Genomic DNA, 17,205 nt, shown 5'->3' on the forward strand with positions numbered 1-17,205 from the left:
ATGTGTAGGTGTGTGTTAGTTCATAATTTGTGTGTGTGTGTGTGTGTGTGTGTGTGAGAGAGAGAGAGAGAGAGAGAGAGATGTGTGATATGAATGGGAAGGTTGCTTCCTTTCAGGTCACATTAGGCAAATAAAAAGAATAAAAAATTGAGGGAAAGGGCAGTATTAAGGTATACCCTAAGTAAATATCTTTTAAGCCAGAAGAGAAAAACTGGAATGCCTACATGCATATGTGCAAAAGTTTTAATTTTTCTAGATTAGATCCTTGACAAGATCTGAACAATGGGAAATTCTATTCCTGATGGCTTTACTTAGTTTTCTCCTTAATGTTCAAATTTACTTCAGTGTCAGTTCATATGGAGGAGGGCACAGCAACCCATTCCAGTATTCTTTCCTGGAAAATCCCATGAACTGATGGGCTACAGTCAATGGGGTCACAAAGAGTAGGACTCGACAGCACGCATACACACAGTGAACTGCGAGCCTACATAAACACACCGATCCCCATAAACATAAATACAAACTGTCACAAACATAGTACCAGGTATATAGGTACCAGGCACCAATCTATCGCTGAATGAATGACCAAAGGATAAGATTAAAAGATTATACCTCCAATACTGATTTTTGATTGGGGATCACACTTGAGTCTTGCTTCATTTATAACCACATGTCGACCTTCAAGTGACCCAGCCTGCACTGAGTTTCCTCAGTCCTCATTCTCTTTGTAGACTTTACCTCTGTTCACTTCAGTATGGCACCCTGGCCCCATGACCTCCTGGAGCCACCATACCACGTAGGGTCCCTTCCTTGGAGAACCAGCTGCAAAGGGACACAATCTTGGTAATATATAACTCAAGTGTCAGAGTAGGTCCAGGTTTATGGGACCCAGAGCTTACTGATTTGGGGAGACCTCTTAAAAATACAACACAATGAAGAATTCAAAATTAGAAACAAATATAAAAATTTGCAAGGAATGAAAAAAGAAATAGGATATTTGGCTGTATATTCTTTAATGACCTCTTCATCTGATTGATTTTATAACATCTTCTCTTGAGAGTTTGGAAAAACAGTTTAGTCTTTTCTCAAGCATGAATATTCAAAATTTGGTTTCCTGTTATTGCTAGTTTAAATTTTTATTTTATCTTTGCAGCTTATTATCGGTCATGTTAGCTCAGTTCTTTTGTCAAATTTGGAAAAATATTTACCAAGTTTTTTTTCGTGTAACAGCTGTTAGACATACTAACAGTTTTTATAAAACTATATTCTTTTTTGTGTGCATATTCAGTCATGTCCAGCTCTTTGTGACCCCATGGACTATAGCCCACCAGGCTCCTCTGTCCATGGGGATTCTCCAGGCAAGAATACTAGAGTGGATTGCCATTTTCAACTCCAGGGGATCTTCTCAACCCAGGGATTGAACCTGCATCTCTTTCATCTCCTGCATTGGCAGGTGGATCCTTTACTGTGCCATCTGGGAAGCCCTTGAATAGACATGAACAAGATCCAAATCACTGCTTAAAATATTTTACATCTGGTGGTTGGACGACCGTCCTCCAGACCAGCTGCTGGCTCTGCATAACCAAGCCTTCTTTCCTCCTCAGTGCTCACATATCTCTGGATCTTGGAGCCACTGGGCAGTCTTTTCCCATCATATGGCTTCTTTCTAGCCCTGTCCTCAAGTAGTGATTCCAGGTAAACATATTCCTGGGGCTCTTTCTACACACTCATGGGTTGCAGTAACTTAACAGTACACAGACATGACTGAGAATCACACAAACATAACTCCTCACAGCCGGACTAAATGTAAACCCTATTCAACACTCAACTTCCTCGATGCTTCCTCCATAAACATGGATGACAAACAGCCAAGTGGAAAAGTGTGACAGAGAGGAAGACAAGTAGAAAGTGTCTGCTGGTTTATCCAGGTGGAATAATAATATCTTTAGCTATAAATGTTACTTAAACATGGGAGTGTATGAACGCACTGCTTGGATGTGGTTGAGCATGAAAGGGAGCCTTAAGCTAAAGCTTCTTGATCAACCCAACTCTATCAGATCTCCTGGAGACTGGGCTAGGGTGGGGAAGTCATTGGCTCTTCATCTGTTTCCCTCCGGGGCCACCTGGTCTCTTGCCTCTGCTTATCCATAGCCCTTGCTTCCCATCACTTTCCCCTGTTCATCTCTTGTTGACTGGAGCTCTGAGACGGCTCTCTACTATCATTCAGTTTAAGCATCTATCACTGTCTAGCTGTGACTCAGTCCATCTCAGGAATGGAATGTGATTAAGGTCCAGCTAACAGTCCATGGGCTGGCCTGTGCCTGAGGAGGTTAGGGTCAGGTCACCAGCTGTCAATCCTGCAGGAATTGTAGACAGACCTAAATTCTCGCAGCTGTGTTTGGAGTTATTAAAACGTATCCAAGTGGGCTTTTGAATGTTCTGCAGCCTTGACACACATTGCGCTTCTGCTGGTCACCTTACTCTTGATATTTTCTTTTCCTCAATGCATCTGCTATCACTTCTTAAAGGAAACTTTTTCTAATCCTGCCAGTCAAAATCTGTCTATGTATTGTAATTGCCATTCATAGTTTACTTGGTCGGATACAGGTGCTGCCACCAGCAGTATATACCCAGTATGTAGCTAAATTCCTGGCACAGATTAGACTCTCAACAGATGTTTAATGAATGAAGGAATGATTGGAATGTTCACCAGTAATATATAATTAAATTGACATCGGTCCATTGTGTGAATATTCAAATGCATTTGCAAACACATTCAACTGGTGCCCATTTCTGCAAGAAAATAATGAAAAAAAAAAAAAAGCTATATGTGCAATAACAATAAAAGGGAAGGTTGGCCAGAGTCCTCAAACAGACATTTGCTGCTAACAGTCCACACTGATTGATTACATGAATTCAAAAGTTTGGTGTTTGTGTGTATGTGCTAATCTACAAATGCTATACATAACACATGCATAAAATAGGGCTTCCCTAGTGGCTCAGATGGTAAAGAATCTGCCTGCAGTGCAGGAGACCTGGGTTCTACCCCTGTGTCAGGAAGCTCCCCTGGAGAAGGGAATGGCTACCCACTCCAGTATTCTTGCCTGGAGAATTCTATGGACAGAGGAGCCTGGCAGGCTACAGTCCAGAGGGTCACAAAGAGTCTAACACAACTGATCAACTAACACTTTCACTCCCCGTAGAAACAGGCATTTTTATATGACATTTTATTGATATCCTATGCCACATCCTCTTTACAGCATCGGACCTTGCTTCTATCACCAGTCACATCCATAACTGGGTATTGTTTTTGCTTTGGCTCTGTCCTTTCATTCTTTCTGGAGTTATTTCTCCACTGATCTCCAGTAGCATATTGGGCACCTACTGACCTGGGGAGTTCCTCTTTCAGTATCCTATCATTTTGCCTTTTCCTACTATTCATGGGGTTCTCAAGGCAAGAATACTGAAGTGGTTTGCCATTCCCTTCTCCATTGGACCACATTGTGTCAGGCCTCTCCACCATGACCCACCCATCTTGGGTGGCCCCACAGGGCATGGCTTAGTTTCATTCAGTTAGACAAGGCTGTGGTCCTAGTGTGATGTGATTGACAGGTTTTCTGTGATTATGGTTTCAGTGTGTCTGCCCTCTTGCAACACCTACCTTCTTACTTGGGTTTCTCTTACCTTGGATGTGGGGTATCTCTTCACACCTGCTCCAGCAAAGCGCAGCTGCTGCTCCTTACCTTGGATGAGGGATATCTCTTTACTGTCACCCCTCCCGACCTTGAACATGCTTTATTGACTATGCCAAAGCCTTTGACAGTGTGGATCACAATAAACTGTGGAAAATTCTGAAAGAGATAGGAATACCAGACCACCTGACCTGCCTCTTGAGAAACCTATATGCAGGTCAGGAAGCAACAGTTAGAACTGGACATGGAACAACAGACTGGTCCCAAATAGGAAAAGAAGTACGTCAAGGCTGTATATTGTCACCCTGCTTATTTAACTTCTATGCAGAGTACATCATAAGAAACGCTGGACTGGAAGAAACACAAGCTGGAATCAAGATTGCTGGGAGAAATATCAATAACCTCAGATATGCAGATGACACCACCCTTATGGCAGAAAGTGAAAAGGAACTAAAAAGCCTCTTGATGAAAGTGAAAGAGGAGAGTGAACAAGTTGGCTTAAAGCTCAACATTCAGAAAATGAAGATCATGGCATCTGGTCCCATCACTTCATGGGAAATAGATGGGGAAACAGTGGAAACAGTGTCAGACTTTATTTTTGGGGGCTCCAAAATCACTGCAGATGGTGACTTCAGCCATGAAATTAAAAGACTCTTAATCCTTGGAAGAAAAGTTATGACCAACCTAGACAGCATATTCAAAAGCAGAGACATTACTTTGCCAACAAAGGTCCCTTTAGTCAAGGCTATGGTTTTCCTGTGGTCATATATGGATGTGAGAGTTGGTCTGTGAAGAAAGCTGAGCACTGAAGAATTGATGCTTTTGACCTGTGGTGTTGGAGAGGACTCTTGAGAGTCCCTTGGACTGCAAGGAGATCCAACCAGTCCATTCTGAAGGAGATCCGCCCTGGGATTTCTTTGGAGGGAATGATGCTTAAGCTGTAACTCCAGTACTTTGGCCACCTCATGAGAGTGGAAAAGACCCTGATGCTGGGAAAGGTTGAGGGCAGGAGGAGAAGGGGGCAACAGAGTATGAGATGGTTGGATGGTATCACTGACTCAATGGACGTGAGTTTGAGTAAACTCCGGGAGTTGGTGATGGACAGGGAAGCCTGGCGTGCTGCAGTCCACAGGGTCACGAAGAGTCTGACATGACTGAGCGATTGAACTGAACTGAACTAGGCCACAGATTCAAGCATTATTTCTTTTAAAAGTGGCTGGAGGACGAGCTTAATCAAGATTTCTTTTAACGATGTATTTGGAGACCTTTGTGGATTTTTGATGTTCTGATTTACTGCACTGAGAACAGAGCAGGTGGGGTGCAGCATGGTGAGGTGCTGGGGGCAACTGGGAGGCCTGTTCCCCTCTTGTCTGTGTGTAGCACAAGGCTGGAGGCAGTCGTGCTGATGTTTCATAGTTTGCTTTCCATCTTAACCCTGGTAAACGCCCCTGCTTCCTTTCACAAAGGTATTTCTTATGACAAGACTTCTAGTTGACAGGTTCCTTTTATACCCAAGTAATTTATAAGCTTATTTTTCTTCATTCCAGCTTATTTTTATAGCACTAATGCTCAGATTTTAGAACAACTTGTCTTAAACGCTTACTCCTTCTGAGAAAACAAGTATGAAAACATCGTAAAATATTATAGAGATAAACCTTTATGTCCCACCTATACATCATCAGAATTGGCTAATGGCAGTTTCATGTTGGGGAGGCATCTCCTAAAGATACATAAGGGCTCTTATTTTAATAGTTTTCATGTTTTTCCCCCTCTTACTATCTCTTTATAGAAATTGGAGACATTTATTTCTCATCATGTTCTCTCCAGGGTTATTGCAAATTTTGACAGTATCATTAAAGCTGCTTTGAACCTTCTATTTTTATGTAATTACTTATTTCACAGACTTTAGCATTCTCAGAACTAAATTTTTTCACTATTTTCTCAACCTTTTATTATCCATATAAAGAATTTAGAGCTAGTCACTCATCATATTGCTTTTTCACTCCGTTGTCTTAAGGCTATCCTAACAAACAGTCCATCCTAAAGGAGATCAGTCCTGGGTATTCATTGGAAGTATTGATGCTGAAGCTGAAACTCCAATACTTTGGCCACCTGATGTGAAGAACTGACTCATTGGAAAAGACCCTGATGCTGGGAAGAGTGCAGGCAGGAGGAGAAGGGGATGTCAGAGGATGAGATGGTTGGGTGGCATCACCGACTCAATGGACATGAGTTCGAGTAAACTCCAGGAGCTGGTAATGGTGAGGGAGGCCTGGTGTGCTGCAGTTCATAGGGTCGCAAAGAGTCGGACATGACTGAGCAACTGAACTGAACTGAAGAAACACTTGACAAGGATGTAGCATTTCTTAACAATCAAGGCAGGAAAGAAAGGACAAGAGTCATTCTTTACAAGTCATGTCTACAAGTAAGAAGACAAAATGGAAAATAAGTATTGGGGTGACATCACAGGAAATCCAAGTGTCTTAACCATGCTTATTTCAATTAATCAAATGGAAATATTGTGCAAAGAAGAATTATTCACACTACCTCATATGTCTTTTATATATATTTTTCCATTTATTTATTTATTTTTGGCTGGGCTGAGTCTTCATTGCTCAGGCTTTTCTCTAGTTGTGGCAAGCAGGGGCTGCTCTCTAACTGTGATGGTCTGGCTTCTAATTGAGGCGCCTTCTCTTGCTGTGGAACATGGCTCTATGGCCCGTGGGCTTTAGGAGTTGCAGCAAGTGAGCTCAGATGTTGCGGCTCCTGGGCTCCAGAGCCTGTGCTCAGTAGCTGTGGCCCACAGGCTTAGTTGCTCTGTGATATCTGGGGTCTTCCCAGATTAGGGATTGAACCCATGATTGCTACTCTGGCAGGCAGATACTTTAACACTGAGCCATCAGGTCAGCCTTCCTGCATATATCTCTAAATGAAATGCATGAATTTTATTTTAAAATATTATCATTTGAATGGCTTTTTTTTTCCCACAGAATTCTGTATTTGTCTCTCCTTGCTCTTCTAGGCTACTAGATCATTTACTGCTGCTGCTAAGTCGCTACAGTCGTGTCTGACTCTGTGCAACCCCATAGACGGCAGCCCACCAGGCTCCCCCGATCCCTGGGATTCTCCAGGCAAGAACACTGGAGTGGGTTGCCATTTTCTTCTCCAATGCACCAAAGTGAAAAGTGAAAGGGAAGTTGCTCAGTCGTGTCTGACTCTTAGCAACCCCATGGACTGAAGCCTGCCAGGTTCCTCCGTCCATGGGATTTTCCAGGCAAAAGAGTACTGGAGTGGGGTGCCATTGCCTTCTCCAGGATCATTTACTGGTTTTTATTAACTGGGGATGATGCATTCACCTGCCTACACATGCTGACATACACATTGAGTGAAAACTTCCTTTTGATAGTCCATGATATTCTATCATGTGTTAACTAAGACTTTGCTGATGAACACTTCAGTTCAGTTCAGTTGCTCAGTCATGTCCGACTCTTTGCGACCCCATGAATTGCGGCACGTCAGGCCTCCCTGTCCATCACCAACTCCCGGAGTTCACTCAGACTCATGTCCATCGGGTCAGTGATGCCATCCAGCCATCTCATCCTCTGTCATCCCCTTCTCCTCCTGCCCTCAATCCCTCCCAGCATCAGAGTCTTTTCCAATGAGTCAACTCTTCACATGAGGTGGCCAAAGTACTGGAGTTTCAGCTTTAGCATCATTCCTTCCAAAGAAATCCCAGGGCTGATCTCCTTCAGAATGGACTGACTGGATCTCCTTGCAGTCCAAGGGACCCTCAAGAGTCTTCTCCAACACCACAGTTCAAACGCATCAATTCTTCGGCACTCTGCCTTCTTCACAGTCCAACTCTCACATCCATACATGACCATAGGAAAAACCATAGCCTTGACTAGACGGACCTTAGTCGGCAAAGTAATGTCTCTGCTTTTGAATATACTATCTAGGTTGGTCATAACTTTTCTTCCAAGGAGTGTCTTTTAATTTCATGGCTGCAATCACCATCTGCAGTGATTTTGGAGCCCCCAAAAATAAAGTCTGACACTGTTTCCACTGTTTCCCCATCTATTTCCCATAAAGCGATGGGACCAGATGCCATGATCTTCGTTTTCTGAATGTTGAGCTTTAAGCCAACGTTTTCACTCTCCTCTTTCACTTTCATCAAGAGGCTTTTTAATTCCTCTTCACTTTCTGCTGTAAGGGTGGTGTCATCTGCATATCTGAGGTTATTATATTTCTCCCCACAGTCTCGATTCCAGCTTGTGTTTCTTCCAGTCCAGCGTTTCTCATGATGTACTCTGCATAGAAGTTAAATAAGCAGGGTGACAATATACAGCCTTGACATACTCCTTTTCCTATTTGGAACCAGTCTGTTGTTCCATGTCCAGTTCTAACTTAGGTTCCTTCATATTTTCTGCCATTACAATCCATGCTGCAGAGGTAATACTGCACATATGTTCTTTCTGTGTATGTAAGAAGCTCTGCAAAATGTTCTCAGAACTGAAATTTTATGATCCAAAACTATATATCTCTGTAATTTTTACCTCTATAGAAGTAGAAGATAGATAATAGATAGAAATATACATTACATATCTCCATCAGTAACATTAATAATGACAAGACCTTTTTGTTTTAAGTTTTTGATATTCCATGTCAAGAGGTTTCACCATTCCTCCCTTTCTGGGACCACCTTAGGACTCTAAGTTCTTCAAAAAAAATTCAATGAAAAGCAACGACAGTGGGGTCTCATGTGCAAAACAGAGATACAAAGTTTGATTTGTTTTTCATTGCATACAGTGCCCTGACGATCTTTAACTTGATGTGTTGACTTTGGTCTCTACCTTACAAGTTGCCTGTGCTAAAATAATACCGAATATTTTCCCATGGGATTTATACTTCAATTAAACTTTTAATTGGATGACAGTTTTATATTTGCAGAAAAACTTCAACACAAGAACTGCACAAATGGTACAGAGAGCTCCAAGTGTTCTGCATGCGGTTCCCTCATGAGTAACACCTTACGTTAGAACGTGCTGTGCTGTGGTTGCTCACTCAGTCGTGTATGGCTCTTTGCGACCTCGTGGACTGTAGCCCACCAGGCCCCTTTGTCCATGGAATTCTCCAGGCAAGAATACTGGAGTGGGTTGCTGTGCCCTCCTCTAGGGGATCTTCCTGACCCAGGGATCGAATTCGGGTCTCCCACAGGCAGATTCTTTACTGTTTGAGCTATCTGTTGCTTAGTCATTCAGTCGAGTCTGACTCTTTGCGACCCTGTGGACTGTATCTTCCCAGGCTTCTCTGTCCGTGGGATTCTCTGGGCAAGAATACTGAAATGGGTTGTCATGCCCTTGTCCAGGGGATCTTTCCAATCCAGGGATCAAACCCAGGTCTCCTGCATTGCAGGCAGATTCTTTACATTCTGAACCACTTATGTACATTTGTTAAAATTCTGTGAACCAATATTTTTACATTATTGTTAACTAAAGGCCATATATTCTAAAGATTTCCTTAGTTTTTTTACCTTTTATCTTTTTTGTGCTCTAGGATTTCCATCCAAGATATCACATCCCTCTCCACCTTGGTACTTCTTAAAGTAACATGTCAACCTCTGGGTTCTTAACTCTGAAATCTTATTGTTCGTGGAGAACGTACTTCTCAAATGGAAGATGCCATGATCTGAATGTTTGTGTTCACCTCAAATTTATATGTTGAAAGTCTAATGCTCAAGGGGATATTATTATAAGGTGGGGCCTTTGGGAGGTGATGAGGTCACGATGTGGAGCCCTCTTAAATGGGATTAGTTCCCTAGTGGTTCAGCAGGAAAGAATCTGCCTGCCAATCTAGGGGACTCAGGAGATACGGGTTTGATCCCTGGGTCAGTCAGATACACTGTAAGAGGGTATGGCAACCCACTCCAGTATTCTTGCCTGGGAAATCTCACAGACAGAGGAGCCTGGAAGGCTACTGTCCACAGAATTGCAAAGAGTAGGACATGACTGAAGTGGACTGGACATGCACACAAAAAAGGTCCCAGAGAGCTAGCTATCGCTCTTCCATGTGAGACAAAATAAGAAATGAGACTCTCGCCCAACCGTGTTGGTACCCTGATCTTGACCTCCAGAATACAGAACCACAAGAAATGCATTTATGTTGTTTATAAACTTCCTGGCTCTGGTATTTTGTTATAGCAACCTAAACAGACTAAGACAGAGGATTATTTTTCCCTTCCACCTATTTTACCTGAGGGTTAGGATAAGGGATTAGGGCTCTTCTTGCTTCCCCATGCTGCATCCAAAGCATCACTTTATCTCCAACTTTCAAAAGCCCTGCTCCTCTGAGGGCAGCACTAACAAAATCTATCCCAACTCTTCCCCTTTCCTGCCAGGACTGTCCTCCTCTCATTTCTTCCTTTCATTGAAAAATGTAGCCTCTGCGTCACTGGTTTCTTCCACACTTTATCTACGTCCTACCTACATTCCTGCCAGTTACTGAATTCCAATGTGCACACAGATGTACCATCTATGATCATTATGGATGTACCAGTTGCATCTTGACCTTGAGTCTCTATGTATCCTCATCTTTGGTGACCTTCCCTTCAATGCACTGTGGCCACCTTCTCCCAGGCTCTTACCTCAGAAAACATGCCACCTCTCAGATAGCAAATCCTGACATTCCACTCGCCAACCATGCATTTCTATCCACCAAGACATTTGTTCAAGTATATGTGCATACAGGCCCAGTTGCTTCAGTTGCATCCCACTCTTTGCAACCCCTAACTGTAGCCTTCCAAGCGCCTCTGTCCATGGGATTTTTTAAGCAAGAATACTGGAATGGGTTGTCAAGCCCTCCTCCGGGGGTCTTCCCAGCCCAGGAATCAAACCCAAGCTTCCTGCCTCTCCTGCATTGGAGAATTCTTTACCACTGAGCCACCAGAGAAACCCCTTGGGTCAAGTAAATCCAACTGCAAAAATTCTATTAACAAAATGTAATTTTTAACTCGTTGATTTTTTTTTCATTTCCTCTAAGTCCCTTGACCTTCCTTTCCTCTGTTGTACAGTTTAGAGTCATCGTGAAAATCCTTCATTTTCAATCAATTTCCTTCACTCTCTTTACGCACTTGGTCCTTGAGTGGGCAGCCCTCCAGGCTGGACCCGTGTTTCTGTCTGCTGTTGCTAACCTTCATGGAAGCAGCTGGACATTGTGAGTGGAAAATCACACGTGCTGCCACTTAGGCATTCCTCCGATATCTTAATCTCAGATTTCGCACGGGCACGATTGGCCTGTAAATCTACTTTCACCTGTTCTCCATGGTTTTCTCTTCTCCCAGATGGCAGTCTCGTAAATTTCCCTCCCTCGTATCCTTAGTGGGTAACCTTGCCTCGTAATTCATAGAATGAATAGAAGGCACCAGGTGGGAAGCCTCTTATGGCTGCCCCCCAGTCCGTAAATCTGCTCACATCTGGACTCCTCGTCTCCTTTCCTCCTGTTATAACCGACTCAATGCTTCTTTCACCAGCACCCAGCTCTTCTAAAGGTGCTGGAGGCCCCATCTCTTCTCGGGATTACTGGGCTCGCTTCTGCTGCTCCTGTACCATCAGTCTCCACATTTCCCCGGATTAGGCTTGCAGCCTATAAACAAGATCACCAACAGTCTCCATGATGCTGGACAGCTATCATTTTTGGCTTTAATCTCACTGAGGCTGATCTCGCAAACAACTTCCTTTTCTCTCGGTCTTTGTGGCATCAGCTCCTCCTCAGTCTTTTTTGGCTCCCCTGCCCTCCAGGCTTTCTCTGGAGGCTGAAGAGCCAAGTTCCAGTTCGTCTGCTCTTCTCTTCTCCCCTGGAATCCTACTCCTAGATAACAGCCTCCACCAATGAAGGTTTAAATCACATCTATATGATTCTGATGGATGTTCTTCCCAATAAATCTTCTGTGTGTTTAATTCTATGTTGAAGACTGCCTCTTGGGGATGTGAGGGATATTTATATATTTGTTCTCTCAAAGATGAGGCTACTCAAGCCTCGAGAAAATACCCTTTGGATCTTAGCAAAAGATGGATTATAAGGAGGGGGAAGTGAGCATCCCGTGTGGCAGGGATGAGGCTGGCACAGGCTGCAAACTGCTTGAGTGAAATGACAGTAGCCATGTGATTCCCATTACATTCACAAGCGCTTTCATGTAAGGACAGCAACAGACACTCATGAGCCACATGGACTTTAGTGAGCAGCTGCAATCAAGCTAAGAGTGATATTAAAAGAAAGAAATAATTATCAGATTTACTGGGTTTTAAGTCATTGGTAGGGGCTTCCCTGGTAGCTCAGTCACTAAAGAATCTGCCTGCAGAGACCCTGGTTCTGCAGATTCTCCTGCCTGCAGAAGACCTTGGTTCGATTCCTGGATCCAGAAGATCCCCTGGAGAAGGGATAGGCTACTCATTCCAGCATTCTTGGGCTTCACTCGTGGCTCAGATGATAAGGAATCCACCTGCAATACAGGAGACCTGGGTTTGATCCCTGTGTTGGGAAGATTCCCCTGGAGGAGGGCATGGCAACCCCCTCCAGTATTCTTGCCTGGAGAATCCCCATGGACAGAGGAGCCTGGTGGGCTGCAGTCCATGGGGTCACAAAGAGTTGGAGACGACTGAGTGACTAAGCACAGCACAGCACAAGGCACTGGTGAAAACAACACGTGTGTGTGCTGTGCTGTATTCAGCCACATCCCACACCTTGAAATCCCCGAGACTATAGCCTGCCAGGCCTGATGAATATGGGATTTCCCAGGCAAGAATACTGGAATGGGGTGTTATTTCCTACTCCAAGGGATCTTCCTGACCCAGGGATTCAACCTGCATCTCTTGAGTCTCCTGCTGCTGCTGCTGCTAAGTCCCTTAAGTCGTGTCTGACTCTGTGCAACCCCATAGACAGCAGTCCACCAGGCTCTCCCATCCCTGGGATTCTCCAGGCAAGAACACTGGAGTGGAATGCCATTTCCTTCTCCAATGCATGAAAGTGAAAAGTGAAAGTGAAAGTTGCTCAGTCGTGTCCGACTCTTCATGACCGCATGGACTGCAGCCTACCAGGCTCCTCCGTCCATGGGATTTTCCAGGTCAGAGTACTGGAGTGGGGTGCCATGGCCTTCTCTGCAAGTCTCCTGCATTAATAGGCAAATGCTTTACCACTGTGCCACCTGGGAAGCCATATATGCCTTCAGGGAGCGTCTGTTCTCCCCTGCTACCCCTTACCTAAATCTCCCTCATCCCCGGGAGGGGCTTGGGGCTCCCAAGCTCTGTCCATGCAGATTGGTAGTCCTCCCTAAGCCAGACGTCTACTCTTAGCATCATATGTTCTCCCACCCCGGGGGCCCTTCTCCAGCCCGCACCCCATGCTTCCTATGGGGACCTGCCTCAGGGAAGTGTGAGTTCCCAATTCTCTTCCTTTGTGGTGTAACAGGGCATACTCCCTGCCTGCTCAGGTGGGAAGGGCTGCAGAATCGGGAGTGTAATCCCAGAGCCCAACAGTTTGCTCAATAGAGATTCACACCGTCTGACTCCTAAGCATATTGCATATGTCATGGAGGATGATTAATCTGAAATGAGGCCTGCATGTATTTGGGCTTTGAGAGCTGTCAGAATTGCTAGAAAGACTGAGTGAACTGTTTTAGAGAGCTTTATCGCTTCATGTAAGAGGGAATTTAAAAGAATGCCATTATGTAGGAAAACGCAAGTTCAGACAAATGTGGCCATGCTTTATTAATGCACTTTGTCTAAATATCAGTGACTTGGAAGAGCTTGGACAGCACCTGACAGAAGTAAAAGGGATTTTGGGTGCTGGTTCAAAACCAGACTTCGTGTTTTAAGTTGCTTTATTTCTTTAACATACAAGAAAGGATCAAATCACGTTTGGGAGAGTTGCTCTGGAATTTGGTAATAAAGGGGTCTTGTTTCACTGAGTTACTGGAAGCTATTTGAAGATAGCTTTGCTGTAGCAGTATCAGAAGTCACCTGCCAAATCTAAGAAGACGAAAGCTCTGGAACTCCATTTGAGAGCAGGTCATGGCGCCTCCTGGAAGTTGGTCACATCTCTGCATAGTTGTGTTCTAGGGGGCTGTAAGGATACAGATCGCTGTGGCTAAATTTGCCTCAGAATGCAGAGACATGGTCATTTCAAAAAACTGTCACCAATTGCCCACTTGTCTGCATTTTGGAGGCCCTGTTAGCAATAGCAATATAACATCCTCACTCTCTTTGCTTTAAAAATCAACTGATATGTAGCAACTACTCCACCTGTTGATATTCAGGCGCTACAGTTCCAGAGTAGCAAGCATGATATGTAACCCATGTCACCAATTTGTTTTCTGATCTCCAGGAGAGTTGAAATTTAAGTGATTCCAAATAAATCCAGTGTAAAACATCCCAGCTTCTCTCCTAAACTGACCCTCCTATCCCAGGAGTGATGAGAATCCTTTCTTTAGCAAACAAGCATGACAAAGGACCACAGAAGGGTGTTTGGAAAAGCCTTACTTCTCACATTAGTTGAAACCACCCTGTATCTTAGAGACACCATGCCCTCAGCACAGAGACTGACCCCATGGGCTGTCCCAGTTGCATGAAGACATCTGCATTCTAGGGTGGCTCAGGAATATTAGGAGTTTAAAGCCAGTGGCATTTCTAGATCATTAGAGTTTTCCTGGAAACGAAGACTGCCGCTCCCGTCACTCTCCAGATGCGTTACTTAACCAATGCCTGGCGTGCTCAGTCGTGCCCAACTCTTCACAAACTCATGGACTGTAGCCTGCCAGGCTCCTCTGTCCGTGGGATTTTTCAGCCAAGAATACTAGAGTGGGTTGCCATTTCCTCCGACAAGGGATCTTCCTGACCCAGGGATTGAACCTGGGTCTCCTGCATCAGCAGGCGGATTCCATACCGCTGAACCATCTGGGAAGCCAGTCTTCTCCATCTGCAAGAACCACATATTTTGTATAAATAAGGTCAGTTTTGACATCCTGGAGGTTATAAATGTGTGGCTTCTGCTTATGGAAAACATCTTTATAGAAAGAAGATGCTAAGCAGAATTGCAGATTTCTGGTGAACTATGATTGGAGAAAAAAACTCTACACAGATTTTATTTCCTTTAATTTAGAAACAATGTATAGTTTTAAATAAGAGAATTTCAGATGGTTTTAATTAGGTTTTGCAAATTAAAAAATGAATACACCATTTTTTATGTACATCCCATTTAGGCCCGTCACGCCATTTCTTCCTCCCACTCCAGTATTCCTGCCTGGAGAATCCCCCTGGACAGAGGAGCATGGTGGACTACAGTCCATAGGGTCATAAAGAGTCAGACACGACTGAAGCAACTTAGCACCTCATGCCACGGTTTCCCCCAACCATCAGGTGCCAAACGTTGTTCTCACCTTGGAAATTAGGCTAAGCTCGGATCAGGTTGTAAGTTCAGTCTCATTCATGCTCATACAGAAATGTGCCTAAAGAAGCTTGCACATGTCTATTCGTTTCCTATCAACTCTGATTTGTGTAAGGATAAACTAGAAATACTACAAAATGCATAAAAAGAAAACTGCAAGAACTTCCCTTAGCAAGTTTCAGTGCATATGTTATGCTATCTGTGCAATGTCAGTTAGTTTAAGAGGACAGAGTCCAAAGTAAGAAGGCTCTGAAATTTGCATCCCACATGGGTCACTTAATTTCTCAAAGATGCAAATTCTGACGCATGTCCAGGAAAGCACCATGGACCCAGGAGTCCTTCCAAGAAATGCCTCTGCAGAGCCACTGAGTTGGAGAAAACTAATCCATCATTATCTCCTTAATAAGAAGCCAAGAAACAATCCTGTGAATCAATTTGTTAGTAGCATCATGTTTTTATTCTGTTGAAATTTACTTGGCCCTTTCACGATGGAAACGTCTGTGAGATGGGTGAGCAGAGCAACCAGCTTTGTCATTCTCTTTCATTTGGGCTTCCCCCTGGAATCTCTCAGGGTTTCTTTCTGGGCTAGAGATAGGAATTCTAGCTATAGGAATATTCTAGATATATCTAGGAATTCTAGATATAGGAATATTTAGGGAGAGGGTCTTCTTTTTTAAGTGGCCCAAACCTCATAGCCTTAATCTGGTTCATTGGGAAAAATATGAGTGTGTCAAAGATGACATCTTCTCTGTGATCTGAACTGCCCTCCCGAAAATAAGGAATGTCGCAGGGAGAAAACATTCATCTAAGGCCCAGACCTTGGTTCCAAGGCCTCATTATCTCTGAGTATTCCTGGGTCTTCACTTCTTTCCCTCACTTGTGTGGCCAGATTCTGTCCTGTGGGATCTAGTGACCAGATTGGAAGGGAGGCTTCCTCTGCTCCTGAGGGATGGACAGAATCTGAGCGCAGCACTGTCTCTTGACAGCTCAGTTGGTCCATTTTTACCCATGCACTCATGTTTCTCCAGCATTAGGATGCTGAGACCTGTGGTCCTTTGCCTTAAAGTAGCAACTATTTTCGGAGAAGGCACTGGCACACCACTCCAGTACTCTTGCCTGGAAAATCCCATGGGTGGAGGAGCCTGGTAGGCTGCAGTCCATGGGGTCGCTAAGAGTCAGACACAACTGAGCGACTTCACTTTCACTTTTCACTTTCATGCGTTGGAGAAGGAAATGGCAACCCACTCCAGTGTTCTTGCCTGGAAAATCCCAGGGACAGGGGAGCCTGGTGGGCTCTGGGGTCGCACAGAGTCAGACACGACTGAAGCGACTTAGCAGCAGCAGCAGCTATTTTATGCTTGCTCTATTTCAAACTCTGTCCTAATACTTTTCCATATTTTACATGATCCATATGAAAGCTATATTTTTATCTTCACTTTACAGATGAGGAGATTTAAGTCCAAGACTGCCCAGCCAGTAAGTAACAAGTCTGAGGCTTGAACCTTTTCAGGTAGGTGGTATAGAGATACAGATAGGAAATGTCTCCGTGTTTTCCATAACTTGTTATTATGAGTTAATTAAGAATCTATGTGTTTCACAAATAAATATAGCAAACAACAATAGCTTTTATTTTTAATGTGATTGTTGGTTCACATCTTTACTTTGCTGTCAACCTTCATATGACACATCCTATGGGCTTTATTACAATTCACAGTTAGATCTTTGAGAATGGAGTAGTCACTCAACAAACTTCTGTTTTTGAAGACAGAGAAGCAAAGTGGTATCTAAAGGTAGAAAGCAGATTTCTTGTTGTTGTTGTTGTTGTTGTTGTTCAGTCCCTAAGTCATGTCCAACTCTTTGTGACCCTGTGGACTGCAGCATGCCAGGCTTCCCTGCCCTGCACTATCACTGGGAATTTGTTCAAATTCACGTCAATTGAGTCAGTGAAGCCATCCAACCATCTCATCCTCTGTCACCCCCTTATCCTCCTGGCCTCAGTCTTTGAGTTGGCTCTTCCCATCAGCTGGCCAAGGTATTGGAGCTTCAGCTTTAGCACCAGTCCTTCCAATGAATATTC

The sequence above is a fragment of the Ovis aries genome, chromosome 16, assembly GCF_016772045.2.
Source record: "Ovis aries strain OAR_USU_Benz2616 breed Rambouillet chromosome 16, ARS-UI_Ramb_v3.0, whole genome shotgun sequence".
Taxonomy (NCBI): Eukaryota; Metazoa; Chordata; class Mammalia; order Artiodactyla; family Bovidae; genus Ovis; species Ovis aries.